Source organism: Pteropus medius, unplaced genomic scaffold (genome assembly GCF_902729225.1).
Source record: "Pteropus medius unplaced genomic scaffold, Ma_sr-lr_union100, whole genome shotgun sequence".
Lineage (NCBI taxonomy): Eukaryota > Metazoa > Chordata > Mammalia > Chiroptera > Pteropodidae > Pteropus > Pteropus medius.
In genome coordinates, this window is record NW_024351730.1 from 10,223,820 (window position 1) to 10,243,030 (window position 19,211).

At 37.0% G+C, this 19,211-nt stretch overlaps 1 pseudogene; it reads left to right on the forward strand.

The window, feature by feature from the left end:
• The first annotated feature begins 1,945 nt into the window (after positions 1-1,945).
• LOC120588672 (uncharacterized) lies at positions 1,946-2,064 on the forward strand (annotated as a pseudogene).
• The last annotated feature ends 17,147 nt before the right edge of the window (positions 2,065-19,211 follow it).

Below are 19,211 nucleotides of genomic sequence, written 5' to 3' on the forward strand. Positions count from 1 at the left end.
TGGAGATTGGTTGCTCAGCAATGTGAATATATTTAACACTATTGAACTGTACACTTTAAAATGATTAAGATGGTAGTTTTATGTTATATATATTTACTACAATTAAAAAACACATTGATGATTTAACAGATTAAAATGCATTAAAGAGATTTATGAAAAATGATCATCAAATAAAAGACTTAGTTTTAATCATTTACAATGTGAGAGGTTTCTTCTCTTTTTTTGTTTTTTGGTGGGGGAAGGTAGTGGTTTATAGTCAAAGAAATTATTACACACTAAATCTCCACTTGACACGAAATTAAACTAAGCAGGTATACACTTCTGGAACATTAAGAAGGGAATCAAATGATTTTACCTATTACTTTTAATTAAACAACAGCTTAAAATAAGGAGAAATGCCACAAATCCTTTGTGTTTTCACAATCACTCAAAAATAAATCCAAGAATGGAAATCAAGGAGGAAGATACTCAAATGAAGTTACTTTACGGATTATACTGTAAGGCAAATCAACCCACTATGCAGGTGAAACTCATTTTCTTTTCAGTATAAAGATGCAGGATCACCCTCCTCCGTTGCGTAGATCTACCTTGATTCTATGCTTTCAGCAGAATAGTTAGAGGGGAATTATTTCCAACTCGATAGCATGGTGGTTTTCAAATCTGAGTTCAGAGAATCACCTGGAGAATTTATGAACCTTGCAGGCCCTGGGCATTATCTCCTTCCACCAAATTCTGATTTAATAGATCTGGAGTGAGATCAAGGAATTCGCATTTTAGCCACACATACAAAGGGGGTGGGATTCTGATGCTTGAAGTTCACAGATAAAACTGCATTACAAATAACTATAAGCAACCTGTCTCATATATAGTTAGAATGTTCAGATAGAGCTGATAAATGGTTAATTCTAATTAAAAGATTCTTTTTAATATTAAAAGGTAAATTCCTATCATGTATTATTTATCCTTTGAACAAGATCTCCAACAAGTTAACTGTGATCCACAGGTCAGACTGGCGGTCCAGGATGCCTGCAACTGTGAAATGAACCCACAGAGATACCCACCCAGCAGGCAGGAGTGCTGCCCATCACCTCTGCTGTTGGAAACTACTCTTCTACTCTCTCCAAACTCACAACAGAGCATTATAGGAAATTTAAATTAGTTTGAGGATGCCTATTGGTGTCTTGTGAAATATAACCAAAGGCGATGGAGGAAAGAAGGCAGACATCTCAATAAATCCTGGAATTTCAGAGCTAGAAATTGATGGTTAAGGGTCTAACCCTCTAAAATTACAAATGAGGTAACAGGCAGCGACAATTAAGAAAAACGTAAGCAATTTATCGAAAACCACATGAATGAGGTTTCCTTGAATTCTACTTCAAATGATAGTCTCGCTCCTTTTAATTCCTATAGCAATGGATTGCTGTCCCTCCATACACCAATTATATACAAGAAACAAACCAATTAGATACATATTTTTTATAGCCTGAATAGCAAAAAGGACTCTTGCAGGGACAGTAGGCAATTTGGGATCTGGCACTGTGCATTATAATTATGTCATTTAAAAATTTTAGTCTGACCTCTCTTTTTACATGTCTTCACTGGTCATAAATATGGGCAGGGATGCAAATTTATTAAAATTTCACATATTATGGAAATAAGACTGGTAGGTGAATAATAACAACAAAAACAAAAAATACTAAAGAAAACTCACTGATTTTTTTTTTTTTTTGCTGATAAAGTATATAGTTTGTTTTTAGTTGGTGGCTAATTCGATAAATAGCTAGCAATCGTTGCAATAGGTTAATAATAGTATGACAGACAGGAAAAAAAGAAGCATCCATTTTATATAGTCAATGAAGGCCAAAAGTGAAATCTATGTCCTTTACTGCAATTGAATAAGCAGATCATACTGAAAATGGCATAAATGTCAATAAAATAAAAGACTGTCTACAGCCATGCCACCCTGAACGTGCCTGATCTCGTCTGATCTCGGAAGCTGAGCAGGGTTGGGCCTGGTTAGTACTTGAATGGGAGACCACTTAGGAATACCAGGTGCTATAGGCATTTTAAAAAAATAAATAAATAAAATAAAATGAAAAATTGATTCCTAGATTCTAGGTCAGATGCTTCTTATAAGCTACCTTTTGTGAAATAAATCAAGTATAAATAAATGTATACACACACAACACATTCATATTCACATAGATAACTATTTTTGTCTTTCGATTTACCCTCATTCATTCAGTTTATTCAACAAATATTAATTGAGTGCCTACCAATTGCCAGGCCCTAGTGTGAATAAAACAGGAGCTAATGAGACATATAAGGTCCCTGACTTTGTGGAGCTGATAATCTAGAGGGAGGAAGACAGACAATAAGCAAGATTATGAACATACATAACTTCAAAAAATAATAAGCACTCTGAAAAGTTTGATAAAGACATGTGAGGAAGACTGGGTGAAAAAACATCACTTCAGAGGGCTTCTCTGAAGAGGTGGCATGTGAACCTGAGATGGGAACAATGAGAAAGGGTCTGCCAGAGAAAAGTGCGTGGGAAGAGCATTCAAGCAGAGCAAACAGTACAGTGGTCAGTTAGGACACAGGAACAAGCTGGCCATTGAACACAGTGAGTGGACCAAGTGAGTGGGGAATGAAATGAGCTAAGGTTGGCAAGGGAGGCAGCTGTCAGATTACGCTGGGCTTTCGATATTGTTCCAGTGCTGCATAAGCAATAGGATCAGAACTAGAACCTTCTTACTTACAGCTCAAGGTCATTTTGTTCTCCCTCTTGCCACTCTGCTTCAGTGGGGAACATGGGAGGGAATAGCTACTCACCCAAACAAAACACAGGCTGGCCAAGCTCTGGAAGGCATGCAAGAGGTGACTGTGACCCATCTCTCACTCTGCCTTGCTGGAGATGGCACCCTCCTGGGGTTTTCTTGCTTTGATTTCCATGACTCCCATCCTGTCCAAGACCCTGAAGTATGGGGGTCTCCATATGAACGAAGAAATACTCTTGTACTTCTCTGAATGAGCAAATATTTTTAAAGGAGAAATTCACTAAATATGAAATGGAAAACAGATTTCCAAAGTATAGGTTCTGAACACAAGATCCATCTATCCCATATTATGCGGCCTCAGTGGACTGGCACAGATCCTCGAATCTCTTACCCAGCTTTTTTCTGACCCAGGTCCCACCTGTCATTTGGCATTAGACCTTAGGGACTCACCCTATTTCCTGATCCTGGGAGACAGTCTACCTATGTAGTCTGTGTCATTCTGAGACAAGTTCTCAAAAGAATCTAATTAAACTTCAATTATTTAATAAGGGAGACTATTTCCTTCAGGTATATGAAGTAGAAATGCACCTGCCCTTTAGAGTTTACTGTGGCAATAATAAATTAGAATGACTCCACAGGCCTCTCGGGAAGATTGATCTCATTGTATTACACTCAAGTTTCATACTTAAATAAGTAAAAGGCAAGACAAGACCATCTCAGTCTGGTGCAGAGTGTGAGATTTAAGATTGGAATTATAAAATTAAGGGAGAGAGTGTAACATGGGATAGAGCAGATCAACACAAGCCTCACAGAGAAACTGGATTTTGAGTTGGATCCTTATACTTCACTAGTGTATATCCTAATGACAAAGAGAATTGCAAAGAAATCTTAAACTGCATTCAAGAATCGTATTGTCAGTAATAACAGCAGTATCATTATTTTGGAAGTATTCCATATATATTGTAGAATCATGAAAATAAATATCTTGTTAATGTCATTAGGAACCAAGATTTTAACTGTAACATAAAATCTTACAAGTATAAAATCAAACACATTAAGTAATCTTAGATTTGAACTAGAAATATCAGTATAAACTATGAGAATTTTTCCTCTTAAAGAAAAGCGTACATTGTCTAACTCTGTACACTGTAAAGGCCTAGAAGTCACACAACTTAATGCCTGTACTTGGGTCAATACGGGATTGTGGCTTCTATATATTATTCCTCACTAAAAAGAACCACATCTACTTAAAGAAATGTCTAATTCCAAGTCTAGAGCGGAAAACACACAAGACAATACCGGGACATCTTGTTATGTCAGAAAAAAAGGATACACTCAAAGATTACTAGGTCATCCTGCAAGGCACAGGAACCAACATGACAGAGCAAAAATGCCTTAAAAAAATTATACAATTAAGCACCAAAAGGGTAATGATTGCAATAGACAGACACACCACTATCAGAGATGAGGTAACAAGGCAACCAGGTACAGTGAATTCCAAAGGATAAGCCCTTCCAAAGAGAGAAGAGCTCACAGAGTATGTGAGGAAGAGGTAGCTGCCCAAAAATCAGATAAAAAGTAACTAGCCAAAATTTCAAAGAATTCTTATAGGCTGAGTATGGGCTATCACAACACATTAGAATCTCTAGGAACCCCAGAAACAAAGGGAGACTGAATATTCTCACTAGCTATTTCTATGGGCATTCACTGGGTGTTCATGAAAAGAACTGGGGTCAGGATAGGAGAATTGAGAGAAAGCCCCGCACCCGGTAATACATTAACATGAAAACATACCTGCTTCAAAGACCCTTATCTCATAAAAAGCAAAAACAATTAGCTTCCAGGGGAAGAAAAGAAAACCCTTCTACCTCATAGTCCCAGACAAAGACCTGCTGCCACTATTGGAGGAGTAGGAAATCCTCCATACCATCCCCACCCCCAACCCCCCGATACCACCAAAGAACAGGTAGAAACAAAAGCTATCTGCCACTGGAAGAGGGGAAGAAAATCTGTTTAGGCCCAGGATCCTACACTGATACAAAGCAAAGTTCTGCAACTATTGGAAGTGAGACAAGAAAGTTGCTGCCACCAAAGATCCGTCACAAATACAAAACAAAGTTCATTGCCAGTGGGCAGAAAGGCTGAGCAAGCCTTAGCACTGAGGCCCAGGCACACAGAGCTTATCTATCACTGCAAACGGAGCAGGCGGATCGAGAAACCCCACGTTCCCACCATAATTACTATACCAAGTAACAAGCAATAACAGTATAGTGCTCGGAGTGGGAGGTATGGGAGAGAAGACAAGAGAGAGCCTATTTGCGGCGCAAGTATGCAGGGTCCACTAAAAACTGAGGGTAGAGCAGGAGAACGAAGAAAGTCCCTTTTTCACTCCAGATTTCACACTAAGTACAGGTATCAGTAACTCAATGATGAAGTCTGTGTTGTACTGAAGGTAAGTCAGCAATAATAAGCCTAGTGAAACTACCAGCTAACCTGACCAAAGAAGGAGCATGTCCATTTCCAGGCATAATTACCTTTTACCTTAGTCTCTGCTGTTCTTTCATAAATTTCTGGCATTCGATTAAAACAATTATGAGACACAGAAAGCAAATAAAAACAAATCATTGTCAAGAGTTAAAGTCAACCACAGAAGTAGAACCAGAGATGCCTCAGATTTAAAACTATCAGATAGAAACTTTAAAGTAATTATGATTAATACATTAAAGTTACTAGTAGACTCAATAGACAGCTTGATGAAACAGACAAAGAATTTTAGCAAAGAGATGGAACACAGAAAAACCACTCAAATAGAAATTCTAGAAATAAAAAAACACAGTATCAGAATGTTTTCAATGGCTTATTAGGCAACTGGGCATAGCAAAGGAAAGAACCAATGAATTTGAAGATAAATCAACAGAAATTATCCAAACTGAAACAAAAAGTGAAAATGGAGTGGGGGAAAAAAAAACAAATAACAACAAAAACAAAAACCCAGAATATTTGAGAGCTCTAGCAACAAAATCAAATGGTCTAATATAGATGTAATTGGAGTACCAGAAAGAGAAGGAAGAATGGGTTGACAGAAATATTTGCAGAGATAATAGCTGAGAATTTTCTCAAAATTAATATTAGAGAACAAACAAATTTATGAAGCTCAGAGAATCTCAAGTGGGGTGTGTGGGGGGGAAGAAATAACACCTGATCACATTATAGTCAAACTGCTGAAAACCACAGATAAGAAAAAGTCTTGAAGACAGTCAGGGAAAAAAAAAGCATTGCATGCAGAGAGTAAAAATATAATGACAACGGACGGTCAGAAAGCATGAAATGAAGCTAAAATACAATAGAGTAATATCTTTAAAAAACAAAAACACCAACAAACGTCAACCCATAATTCCAGAATTCTATACCGGTGAAATATCAAAATTGAGGTGAGACGTGAAGGACTTCTGGAATGATGGAGTAGGAGCTCAACTGACTCTCCAGCAAAACAATTTAACTGGTGAAAAATAATTTTTATTTAGTCTCTGGAAATTGTCCTTTGCCGAATAAGGGTATTCGGCAAATGGAGAAATATTCATTCAAGAAAATCTACCAAACATCAGTAAAAATAGCAGTATTTGAACCACAGTGTACTCCACCACCGCTCAAAAGAAAGGGAGCTTCATCTTCCCCCAGCTCCCAGGCTGAGGCTACACTTCATCCCGGGAGGAACAGGCTCCTGATGTTTCCTTTCTACTCCAAGCAGACATGGCTAACAGTATTGGGTCTCTCATCCTCCAGCCAGCTCCCCACTCATAGGGCAGAAGCTCTTTTCCAGGTACAGAAGGGCAAAAATACCGGGGCCCCAAACACCCCACCCCAGCTCACTCATAGGGTGGAGGTTCTACCCCTGAATGGGGCAAGCTGAGAAGATCAGGGGCTGCCAACACTTCCCTCCTCCCACCTCAGTGCATACTCATACAGCAGGGGTGTCATTCCAGGGAAAGTGGGTCGTCACACCCAAAATAGTGGATTAGTACAAAGATGCTGCCTGGAAGAAAGGCAGGCTGTACAGATGAAAAGCTTTGCATCTCAGCCTAAGGAGACTGACTTAATCTGGAACTGAGAGTGAAGAGTTCCATGCCTAAGGGCACTGTAGAAAAACAATACAGATCTTAGTGGGGAGTAATTAAAAGGTGGCTGGTAACTAACTCCTTGAGTGGCCAGAAGTTTAATAGAATCCAAGAGAGAGGTAGCCAAGAAGTGTCCTGGGATCAGAGTCAACCCTGGGTGTCAGGAAGGTTATGCACACACACTAGACTGTCCCCACTCAGCAAGGATCAGAGCAGCACGTTGGGCAAACTTGAAAGCATTTCCCACACCTCACAAACACTCAACCACCCAGGGCAGAAGCCTCATTTAATGCAATCTCTGCCCAAACGGTGACTGTAAAATAAGCTGCTCAGACTAGGTCAGCTCTTAGGAAGCCGGGTTTAGCCACAACACCATGGTCTTCTCTGGCAGGTCTCCAGACTGGAGACCGATCGTGCCTGCCAAAGGCTGCATCCTCTGAAAAAAGACAGATAACATTAGAAATAAGAGGCTTATTTCTCCCTGTTAAAAATAAGGGAAGAGATGACCTACCTTTCCTTTTACTCAGGTCATCCACTTTAGAAAACTTACTGTAAATACATTCTCCTTGAAATGTATATAAATCCTTTTGAAGACTAGCTGAGCCTTTTTCATCTTTATAACCCAGGAATGTCTTCCTCAAGGACATGGGAGCCATGTCTTTGAAATGTAATCTTCAAGGCAGATAGCATCTCTATCTCCCAGTTTTTGTGGGAAGGTAGGAGCCGAACTTTGGTGGGGTATTGTTACAAGTTGCAACACTATACCTCCTGTCTTCAAGAGATGAGAGGTTTGTTTTCCTTCTCGATAAGACACATTTGCTAACTTAGATGTTCAGTCACCCCACTTACCAGGTGAAGCTAGCATGGACCATGTGTGACAACAGGTGCTGTCAAGTCCTCTCACTTGACTAGTTATTGTTTATCTTAAAAACATGCATGTAATGGGTTGTGTCTTCTTGGCTATATTAAAGGGAGAGGATTTCTTCTTGTCTCTGCAATCTCTTAAGGAATTGTCTGTGATGCTCATCACATTCTAGTTTCATGTTCACTTAGCAATAAAACTGTTTTCTTTACTACCTCTGTGGAAAAGTTCTCCGGATTGAAGAAGATTTTGTTTTTAATTATATTTCCCCAATACCTCTGAGGAGCAATCAGAGAAGGAACCTCCAAGCCACTAGCTCCCAGCCGGAAAGGTTCAACAACAAGACAGTAAACCCCCCAAACTGTACAGCCGTCTCCAAGCCACACACACATTTAGCAAAAGTTAAAAATTTAATTGGCTAAGGAGGCTTAAGCTCAACCTCAACCAACTTTGTTCTTCTTTTTCAAGATTGTTTTCCTTATTCTGAGCCCTTTGAATTTCTAAGAGATTTTGAATACAACCTAAGCAAATCACCTTTTAAAGGATGGTCTTCTAACCAACCTAATAGAGTATCTGCAAACCCCACAATCTGTAGGGTAACTTTTAAAATACTTTAAAAAACTACTTGCTCTGCTTGTGAATAAAAAAGCAGTTACGCTCTCAGTAAGCTCTCTCTTTCTTCATCTCCTACTCAAAGCTTTTCCATTTGTTAAGATTCAGTTCGCATTCTATCTGACCACTCCAGGTCACATTACCGTCGTTCCCTAAACCTAGGTCCCATGTACTTAAGACAGCAGAACACTTATTTACATGTGGTTTTATTCTCAAATTGTGGCAGCAAAACTGTAAACTCTTCAAAGGTAGAGACAATGTCAATTTTTTTAAATTTCTGCTTGTTATAGTTTGAAACCTAAATCTACATTTGTTGGATTGACTGCTACTCTTTAAAGTTTTTTCAAACTATGAGTTACATTTATATTTTAAATTTAAAAAAGATATATTTTCTTAATCAGACAATCTAGCTTAACTTTGGGCACAATAATATGCAACTGACATCTTTGTCAAATTTTATTAGAAGGGGATGTAACTAACATAACATTTTTCTTTGTGACAGGCAATGATCTTGTTGCTTTGCATAAATAATTTTATTTAATTAAATGGAATAAAAAGTGAGTCACATATAAACATTAATATACATTTAGGATGTGCTAATAAGATGCATTATTTTTGTTAGGTAGTTAGGTAGACATGAGAGACTAGGGAATGAAGGTCCCACCCAAGACTTCCCTTAGGACCTCCCTAAAACACCCATTTTAACTTAGAAATTACCCCTACAGCCTGAGGCACAAAGGAGTAAAAAGGCGTAAAATAGCCCCTGGTTTGGTCCAGCCACAAGTGCTTGAGAAGTTAATTCTACACTACCTTCCCCTAACCTTAGCCTCTTTACAACATCATTATAATATCACACATAGGTCCGGAAGTTCATGAATCTCGTTATAACAACTGAAACCTGGGTAACCGCATGAGCAGTAGGCAATGGGTTATATAACCACCTCTGTAACCACCCACTACAGCCACAATATAAGTTTTACTTCCTAAATTCTGCGGCACTGCAGCCTTTTTTGGCAAAATCCATTTCTTTCCTGAAACGTACTTTCAGTAAATCTTACTTTTCCTAAATCTCACTGATCTGTAATTCTTTACTGCGTCAGCACAAAGAATAGAGGACTCCTCAGTGCCACTGGGACAACAACAGATTTTAGATAGACCCAACAGTAATATTTTTATCAACTTAAAAATGCTAGTTAAACTAATTTAGCTACTCAAGAGCTTATTCCTCAGAATCCCAAATTTCTGCTTTGACCTACCCCATCACAATGAAAATATCAAACTTAAAATATTCATTACAACTAATAACATTGTTAAGCATATTCTCTAAAACTTTATAGCAATAATCATGTTTTTAAAAATATGCTTTTAAAAATTATAATTATTCTAAAAATCTTTTTCTGACTGCATTTGAATTATGCCATGGAGTAAATAATAATCGGCAGAGACAGATTTACTATGAAAGGATGAATCTTAAGCTTTAGAGCACGCCTCACTTGCACAGGCCCCTTCTGAGGTCTAGGAGAGGCTCCAGAAACATATTCAACATGACCTTATATTTTTGTAAATTTTGTAAAAGTAAGATATTTTCATAAAATTGTTTAAGATAGTCTTTTCTTTCCACTACTACTTTCCCTCCATCATATTTTCCATCTTGTTGGGTGGCATGGGAGTGGCCAGGGGTATTTTGAAGATCCAGCTAAGGGGAAGTTGAACTGGAGACACATTTAGCTTGGATTTAGTGGGTGATACTGATGTAGTTATTAGTCACTTCTCTCTATTATTAGATTACTGCTGGTCTCCCAGGATACACTTTCTTCCATGAATAGTTCAAGTGCCCACTTTGTGACTCAACTGGCATCATAATATGAAGATGAAGGACACTGGCTATGTTGCGTTATAAACATGGAGAGAAACAGAGCCAGAAGCTCTCTTTGGAGAATTCTTCCAATTATCAGATACGTGAAATTGTAAGTTGAAGTTTTGACCTCATTTCCTAATCAAAATGGTATTTCTATTTTGTCAAAAATAAGATCTATATTGAAATGTATATAACTATAAACACATTGCATGTATTTTTTATTGGACTCCTACAAAACAAAATTTTCACAATTCCTATGAATGTAAGATACAAATTTACAGCAACACCAACGAGTGTTTTTGTGGGCATTTCAACACATCAGATCACGTTGATATATCTGACACAACTTGAAATGTGGCAATTCCATTTAAAATGGCTGCAAAATTCTTCGTCTTAAAGGGTGATCCCTAAGTTATACAAACTTCCAGCCCCACAAAATCTGGATTTGTCCCTAATGAGCAATTCTGCTTAGATTATCCTCATGCAGCAAATCATAAAATAATCTCTTCAAGATGATACTGACTTCAAATACCATATAGTCTGGTGGAGGGTTTTCATATATTTCCTTTTAAATTTCAATACCTTTTTTTTAAAATCCAGAGGATTTTTAATTGAAATGTAATTTACATACCATAAAATTCACATTTAAAGTATACAATTAAGTGGTTTTAGTAGATTTTAGGTTGCACAACCATCACACTATCTAATTACAGGACTTCTTCATCGCTCCAAAAAGAATGTTGTGTCCCTTAGCTATCACTCCCCCAATGCCCCATCCCCCTATCCCTGAACAACCATTAATCTACTTTCTGTCTCTAGATTTGCCTATTCTGGACATTTTGTATATGGAATCATATACAAAATGGAATCAGGTGGTTTTTCATGACTGGCTTCTTTCACTTAGCATAATGTTTTCAAGGTTCACCTATGTTGTAGCATGTATCACTACTTCATTACTTTCTATGGTTGAATATTTCATTTGATAAATATAAAATAAGTTTTTTATTAATTAAATTAATTCATTAGTTATATTAATGGAATTTTAAATCTATTTTATGTATTCATCAGTTGACAGACATTTGGGTTATTTCTACTTTTTTTTTGGCTATTATGAGTAATACTGCTATGAACAGCCATGTATATGTTTTTTGTATGTTTTCGATTCTCATGGGGATATACCCAGGAATTGCTGGGTCACATGGTAAATCTGTTTCATTTTTCTGAGAAACTGCCAGACCACTTTCCAAAGGAGCTGCATCACGTTTCGTTCCTACTAGTAATGTGTATGAATTCCAATTTCTCCACCTCCTCACCAACAGTTATTGTTCATATTTTTTATTATCTCTCTTCTTTAACACAAAAGGAAGCATACCACATGCAGTGCTGCATAGCTTGCTTTTTCTACATAATATCTCAGAGATCCTTCCCTTTCAGGAAAACAGACAGAAAGGACCTTTTTCTGAGAAAGCAGCTGGTACAGAGGAGGAAGAGGAGAGGGGAATCCCAAATGAACATACATATATATATATATATATATATATATATATATATATGTATATGTATGTTTATGTATGTATGCGTAATTTTTTTACTTCAGTTTTCTTGTATCACAAACACTCATGCTCACACACATAAGCACACACGCACATGCCCCTGAAAGTCTCCTGGAGCACCATCTGAAAATCATCTATCTGGTTCACTCCTCATTTGACAGAAGAGAACCCAACACCTGGAAAGATCTTGTGATCTTCCTAGGTTCACTGGATTGCTAGACCTGTTGGAACAAAATACCTCAAATTGGGTGGCTTAAACAATGGAAATTTATTGTCTCATAGTTCTGGAGTCTAAAAGCCCCAAATCAAGGTGTCAGCAGAATTGGTCCTTTTGAGAGCTGTGAGAGAGAAACTGTTCCAAGCCTCTCCCCTAGCTTCTCATGGTTTGTGAACCATTTATGGTGTTTCTTGGCTTGTAAAAGCATCACCCTGATTTCTGCCTTCACCTTCACTAGGCATTCTCCCTGGTTATATATGGCTGTGTCCAAATGTCCCCTTTTCTCAGGACAGCATCATATTGGATTAGACTCACTCTAATGACTTTATCTTAACTAATTACACCTACAATGACTCTATTTTCAAATAAGGTCACATTCTGAGGTAATGGGGGTTAGGGCTTCAGTGTATGAATTTTGGAGGAACACAATTCAACCCTAACACTAGGGTTATTGCCACTAGTGAAACTTTCTGGATTTCCCAAATATTCTTGAATTTCATAAGTATCTTGAATTTCATAAGTATCTTTCGTACCAAGGAGACAAGTTTATAAAACATTTTCATTAATAACAACTCTAATTAAAGATTAATATCTAATTCAACAAACAAACAACTGAGATTCAACATCAATTTTAAAAAGTTATTAATCTAACATAACCACTTTGGGGGGCATTAGTGAGGGAAATCTCTGTACATCCTGTGGCATTGTGGAAAGGGCTATGGGCTGCAGGTCAGGAAATGCTGAGCCATGTTCTAGCTCTGACACTCACCATGGCACCGCCTAGGTGTCCACTGCCTCTTCTCATGGAGGAGTTGATATGATCTCTACATTCCAAAGGATTCTCCCATTCCTATTCTATTTTGTTATGCTCTGTTTTGTGCTATTGTTTTCTATTCCCACACATATATATGAGCAATGGGAAGTTGGATGACACAAATAGACGAGCATGCATACACATACATTAATGTATATAAAACACCTGTTTATGGACTCATAGATATTTTAGAAATGGAAGACTTTCATTTGCTGCCCTCATTTAAAAGGCAAACAAAAAAAGGAAGCGTAGGGAGGTTAAGTAGTGCTAAGACTCACACATCATTCCTGACGTTAAGTCCACAGATGGAGGGGTTGCAATGGATGAACTTGAGAGGTCCATATATCTCCTAAGAGTCTGTATGCAAAAACTGGTATGAATATGCATGTATACATTTTATTTTTTCTGTTGGAAGAGTCCCTAGTTTTCACCAGATTCTCAAAGGGAACTGTTTTTGTTCAAATAAATCCTCAGCTCCTATATCTAAATGTCTGGTATATAAGAGTTACTTAGTAGACATTAATTGATTTAGATATATTGAATTCTTAACCAAGAAAAGTTAATAACCACTGAAATAGAGAAAAATAGAATATAGTCATTCTCTGGAAAGAATCCTCACTGTTTCCTGCTCCCATAATGTTCTACCTGTATGAAGTCTTTCAATCATCTGTAGTTCCAAGTTCTGGCTGAATTTTACAATGCTGTATGTGTCTATTTAACCAATTAAGAATGATCTTTAAATCATGATTTCATCTCCTTTAGGAAATCATCCATGGTTTCATTTAACTTTATCATTATATTTAATTAACAAGGGTTTAATGGCAGTTAATAAATGATATATTCATTAATTTAGGAAATTACTTTGTCCTTATTAACTTAAATTTTTTCATGCTTCTAATTTTCCTTAGTTCCATCAAGTAAGACATACCACATTCAATTAAACCTGAGTTTCCTTACTTTACGATTAGTCTAAGTACCAGGGGAAAATCTCTTGTATATCTAGGACATGTGCTGGAATAATTATCAAAACTGTGACTTTGAAAAAGGCAAGGAAAGAAATGCCTGGGCCCGAAGATATGTGGTATCATAAGCAGAGAGCGGCAGTACCATAGAAAAGGAACTCAAAAAATATTTGATGAATCAGTTGAAGAAAAAAGAAGTAGCTAATGCTGCCAAGAGGACAGAAAACCTTAATGGAGCAGGGAGCCATCAACCTTAGGAACAGCTAACAGGACAACTTACCACTGAAGGGCAATGTAATGGGGAGATCCTTGTCTGCAAGAGAATGTATTTTTGTGGGACATTAAGGAATGGCACCAAGCTCATGATTATCAATGTAAATATCAAATACAACTGTCTGTAGTTAGTAAATATTTCTTTTTTATAATTTGTTACTAAGGGCTTGCAAATATAGAAGCAACCCAAAGTTCCAGGAATGGAGCTTCAAGACAAAAGAAGTATGATACTCTGTAAGAAGGAGGCCCAGCCATTTGTACCATAGATGTGTATGATAATGAATTGCATTTTTTAAAACCCCATATATGTTATTTACAAATAATTTGCACTCTTCAGAGCATTTACAATGAATTCACTTTGCCAATGAAAATTAAAAGCTCTCTTCTTACAAGACTAGATCTTACTCACGTTTGTGCCCAATTCCAGAAAAGAGTAGCTGTGAATTTATACGTATAAAATAGCATTATTAAGTATAATCAAAGAAGATCCCACAAAATCTTGCTATTCATCTTATCTAGCTTACCAGACTACCCTCCATCACAGAGAAAGAGTGATTTCTCATCCTAAAAGAATAAACGATCAGTTTGACATCTAGGTACCATCTAACGCTTAAAGAAATGAATACAGGAATTTTGAGGGCTCCCTCGGTAAGAGCCAAGACAAGCAGGATCTTCTTGAATATTTATTCTGCATCCCCTGGAGAAAAAAGATTCTTAATATTTTAGAGAGAAAAGAACCTAAGATCCAGATCAAATTTTAACCATTTCTCTTACCTAGAGTGGAGGTTTCTTTGTGTTGAATATTTTTTCCCTAGCGGCTGAGAATGAAATCTTGGAAGAATTTGTGGATGCTTGAATAAGAACAAACATTTTGTTGTTGTAAATTTTATTTAAATTTATTCACATTATGACTCATTCATTAGATATAACACTAAGCACTTCTTAAAGTGATGTTGTAGAAGAATATTTAATGCAAAAGGAAACACTCATTTTAATTTTTCTTTTTTATGGTATATTGAAAAATATTTCATGTAATTAACAAAACTAAACGTAATGTAGCAGATATAGACCCAGAATTGGTAGACTGCAACTTGGAAATTAATTTCGATGTTTGTGCAACGTTATCACACAGAAATATTCTTACTTTGTAAATGTAATCCAGTTACATCAAGAGTTCCTCCTGGTGGAAAAACAGTGTGGAAATTTTTCAGAGTAGAAGAACCTGTCTTCATTACACAGGAACGTACAGGTATTTCCTCATGGTTCATGTGAGCAATTATCCGACAACAACCCAGAAAAAAGATGGTGAATAACTGGAGTTCTTAAATGTATTATCTTCTGTATTGACATATAAAGATTATTTAATTTACAGCTTCAAAAAGGTGTCAATACTAGTGAACCATTTGATGTCACGTGGCAATCTGTGGTCAAGTTCAATAGCCTCCTAACTCTAGAGCTCACAAATATGAAAGTCATTTAGAGAATATAATGATTGCTTATAGCTCCCTGCCAGAATTTTACCTGAAAAAGTTAATGTTTCTATTGTCTCCTTACAGATGTGATGAATACAAGAAAGTAGGAGTTTACGTTGTCAGAGATAATAGTTCTTCCAGCCCTGAAAGAAAGGGTGTGTGGGGGGCGGAATTCAGAGATCACTGAGAATTATTTATTCATATAAAAATACTTACTCATTGAGACTATTATGTGCTGGCTAAAGACAAATGAGTAAGACAGAAACCATTCTTCATTGTATGGAGTTGTACGTATTTTTCCACCCACAAGTAACTTGTGAGCATCGATGTGCCAACATTGTAGATTTGAGGGGGAAGAATAGGACATAGTGCCTAGTCTTGAAAAGCAACAGTATGTTCCATTTGTGCTCTATTTGGAGATATTAAGAAAATGCATCATAAATAAAAGTGAGAAGAGATATCACTTAAGTAAATGTGCAGTGGTGTAGGCAGAATAATTTGAGGTAAGATTATTAAGTAGATAAAGCTTGACTTTGGTGCTCTAATTCAGTTTTTACATAGAATTTCCTTTCTATGGGTGTCTTTGAGGCTTTCTAAGGTCTTCTCCTTGATAGTCACCATTTGCAGCCTCAGAGATAGTCTAAGGCCAAATAACTAACTTGATAAATTAATTTCTACTAATTTGATAAGCTAATTTCTAATAACTAATTTAGGGTTATTCTCCTAAATGAAAGATATAAATTTTAACTTCAGCCTTATAGAGACACCTGGAATAACAACAATGCTCTATATTTTCATCATGCTGTTATTTACAAAAACTAATGCAAGGTACAATGTGTTAAGTTGTAAGGGGCTATAAAGATGAATAAGATGTTAACTCAGCTGATAAGAGGACTCATCAGCTAGTAAGTGGGGGAGATGAATACACAAGCACTTTAATCAAAGCAGTGAACAGTGGGGAATCATGGGCATGAGTGTCAAGAGAGGCTGAGCATTCACCTCATGCCAGCTAAATGTGCTACCAAGCTCTGTTAATGTGCCCGAGCCTAGATCTTCCCAAGCCAGCAAGATAGAAAAGGGTGACCCCAGCAGAAACAGGCATAGTGTCAATTAGTGAGATCCCCAAAGGAAAGATGAATCTCTAGAAAGAGGAGGCAGGGCTCTCGGGTCCAGCCACCCCCACCCACATGAAAAATCTCTTTTCTTTCATTACCTTGGAGGATTTAGGTCCAATTTTTCCATAGAAGTGGCAGATTTCTTAAATGCACAAAGCTTTTCAGAGATCAGAGGGAGGCTGATAAAAAGTTAGGATCCCATTTTACCAGGTGCAAAGACTTTTGAGTGAGTTTTATTTTTGTAGTTTAACCCAGTAATGATGAATACTCATAATTTCGGGTCAGATTGGGAGAAGACAGTGCCTTGGGGGAGCCGACAGGAGACACTGCGGACAACCAGTACCTTTCATCACTTCTCAAGTCACACCCAGCATTGACTCTTATCGAGAAGACATGTCACAAAACATTTATAGGAGCCAATGCATCCTCAAGTCTTCTGGATCCTCCCTTCTTATATTTTTCACTTCTGTGACATTAGATCGGGTTTTTCACACTCTCTAGGTGACAACAATCTCCTTTGTCTCCATTTAAGCTGATAGCAATGCGTCCTCTCAACAAGATCACTAGAATAATCCTTAAACACAATTTCATTGTATCATTTCTACAGGCAAAGGTATTTTTTTGAGACTATCTAAAGTATTGAAAGCTTCCACCTACCTCATCTCTCCTATTAATTTCTTTATCCTTCTACACTGCACACACTCCTCACTCTGAGAGCCACAGACTCTGTGGGAGCTTGCTATTATACCATCTCGGCTATTTCCATCTCTGGACTCTCCAACAATCCATGTCACTCAAAAGCTGGCTTTATACTTATTTTTCCAGGAAACAGTTATTTGTTATCCTTAACTATTCACATTTCAAGTTGACACTTCTATAACTTGTATTAATATTGATTTACCTGCTAATTTGCTTGTTTGTGTTTACTCTGCTCTAAATGTATTATTTTGTTGTTTTACATGTTATAGTCTAACTTCCCAATGAGTTTCGATCTCCTTAAAATAAAAAACAAATCTTCCAATTGTGTTTGTTGTTGTTGTTGTTGTTGTTGTTTGTACTCTCTTCATCCCATCTTCCCAATCTCCCAGACAGTACATTTGAGGCTATGGACTTCTATCAATTAGCAGCTCATGAAATCAGTTTCATAAGTCTTTAAATGAAATAGAATAGAACCTAAGAAAACTGAAAATATCAGAGTGCCTCACCCAAGGTGAGGGAAGGATCTTTCTAAAACGCTGACAGTGAGGACTGCATGTGACCTTTTATTAGGCTATAATAGAAAACCTATTTCTTACTAAGTTGAGATGAGAAAACCTTGAGAAACATGGCTGGGGATTTACTAAATATTTGACCTAAGCAAGAAAGTTACCTTGGCAAATTTATTTGGATCCCCCTTATAGTTGCTCTCAGATTCCTGGCTTATTTCCCTTTGGCTTTTGATATCACCCCTGTTGGCTCCAAGCATCACCTAATAACCTTCCAGGTTAGACCCTGCCTGCCTCTTGGATCACAGGCTGCCCTCTGCATGCAGCTATCCACACAGACCCTGCATGCCCTTTTGCCCAACATTGTATCAGATGCACCTTGCTCTTGCCAAAAAAGAAAAAAAAAAAGGCCCAGAGATGATGATGGCAAAGCTCCTGATATACGTAAATGTATACACCTGGATCTTTGAGGAGCCGGGTCTAACATCCTCTTTCTAGGTTAAAGCAACCAACTTTATTATATAATGGGGGTGGGGAGCGGGGGAAAAGACACAGGAAATTAACATTTCTTGCAAGTACCTGAGAGTAAAACTCTAATTCACGGAAGAACAATTAGACTCATGATCTTAAATTAGCAATTTACTTAAATTTTGAAAACAGAGCAGCAAAAATTCAGCATTTGTGAAAAAATAAGTCCTGTAGAAAATTCTAATTACTAGAAATTATCTGAGGTGATAGTTGTTATAATAAAATACTATTTTAAAAGGCCAAGTAAAATGAAAGTTATTTTTCAATTATAGTTTTTCTTATTCTTGCATTATACATAAAGATATAAATCAAAATTAGAGTAAATATTCTTATAATTAAAAAAAAAGTTCCCAATTCAAATGGTTTGCTTTAAAAATGGCTTAGAAGGGACTTTCTTCTCCAATTATTTTGGTCAAAATATAGAAATTAGGTAGTGGTTTGAGGGAAATCTGTGGCTTTTCACATTGCCACGGCAATAATCTACACTTCACATATTGGAAGTCAGAACATTCCCTTCGTCATTTGCCCAGAGCTATAAATGACTATGTTGGTGCCACCAGTTGTTCTTACAACATTTGGAAAATGATGATCATTTCCTTATCTCATTTGCTGCCATTTAGTCAATGTAAAGAAAACAACATATAAATGAGGTTTCTTTTACAGAGGCAGCTACTTAATTAAAAAACTTCCAGGAATTCATTTTACTAGATAGTATACATTCAGTACACACAAACTATTCCCTGGAAATTCTCTGGAAGAACTGAGCAATACCCTGTTGCTTAATTATATACATTATGTAATCTTAAAGTCTGGGCATGGAAGATCTTAAACCCTGAAGAAGGCTC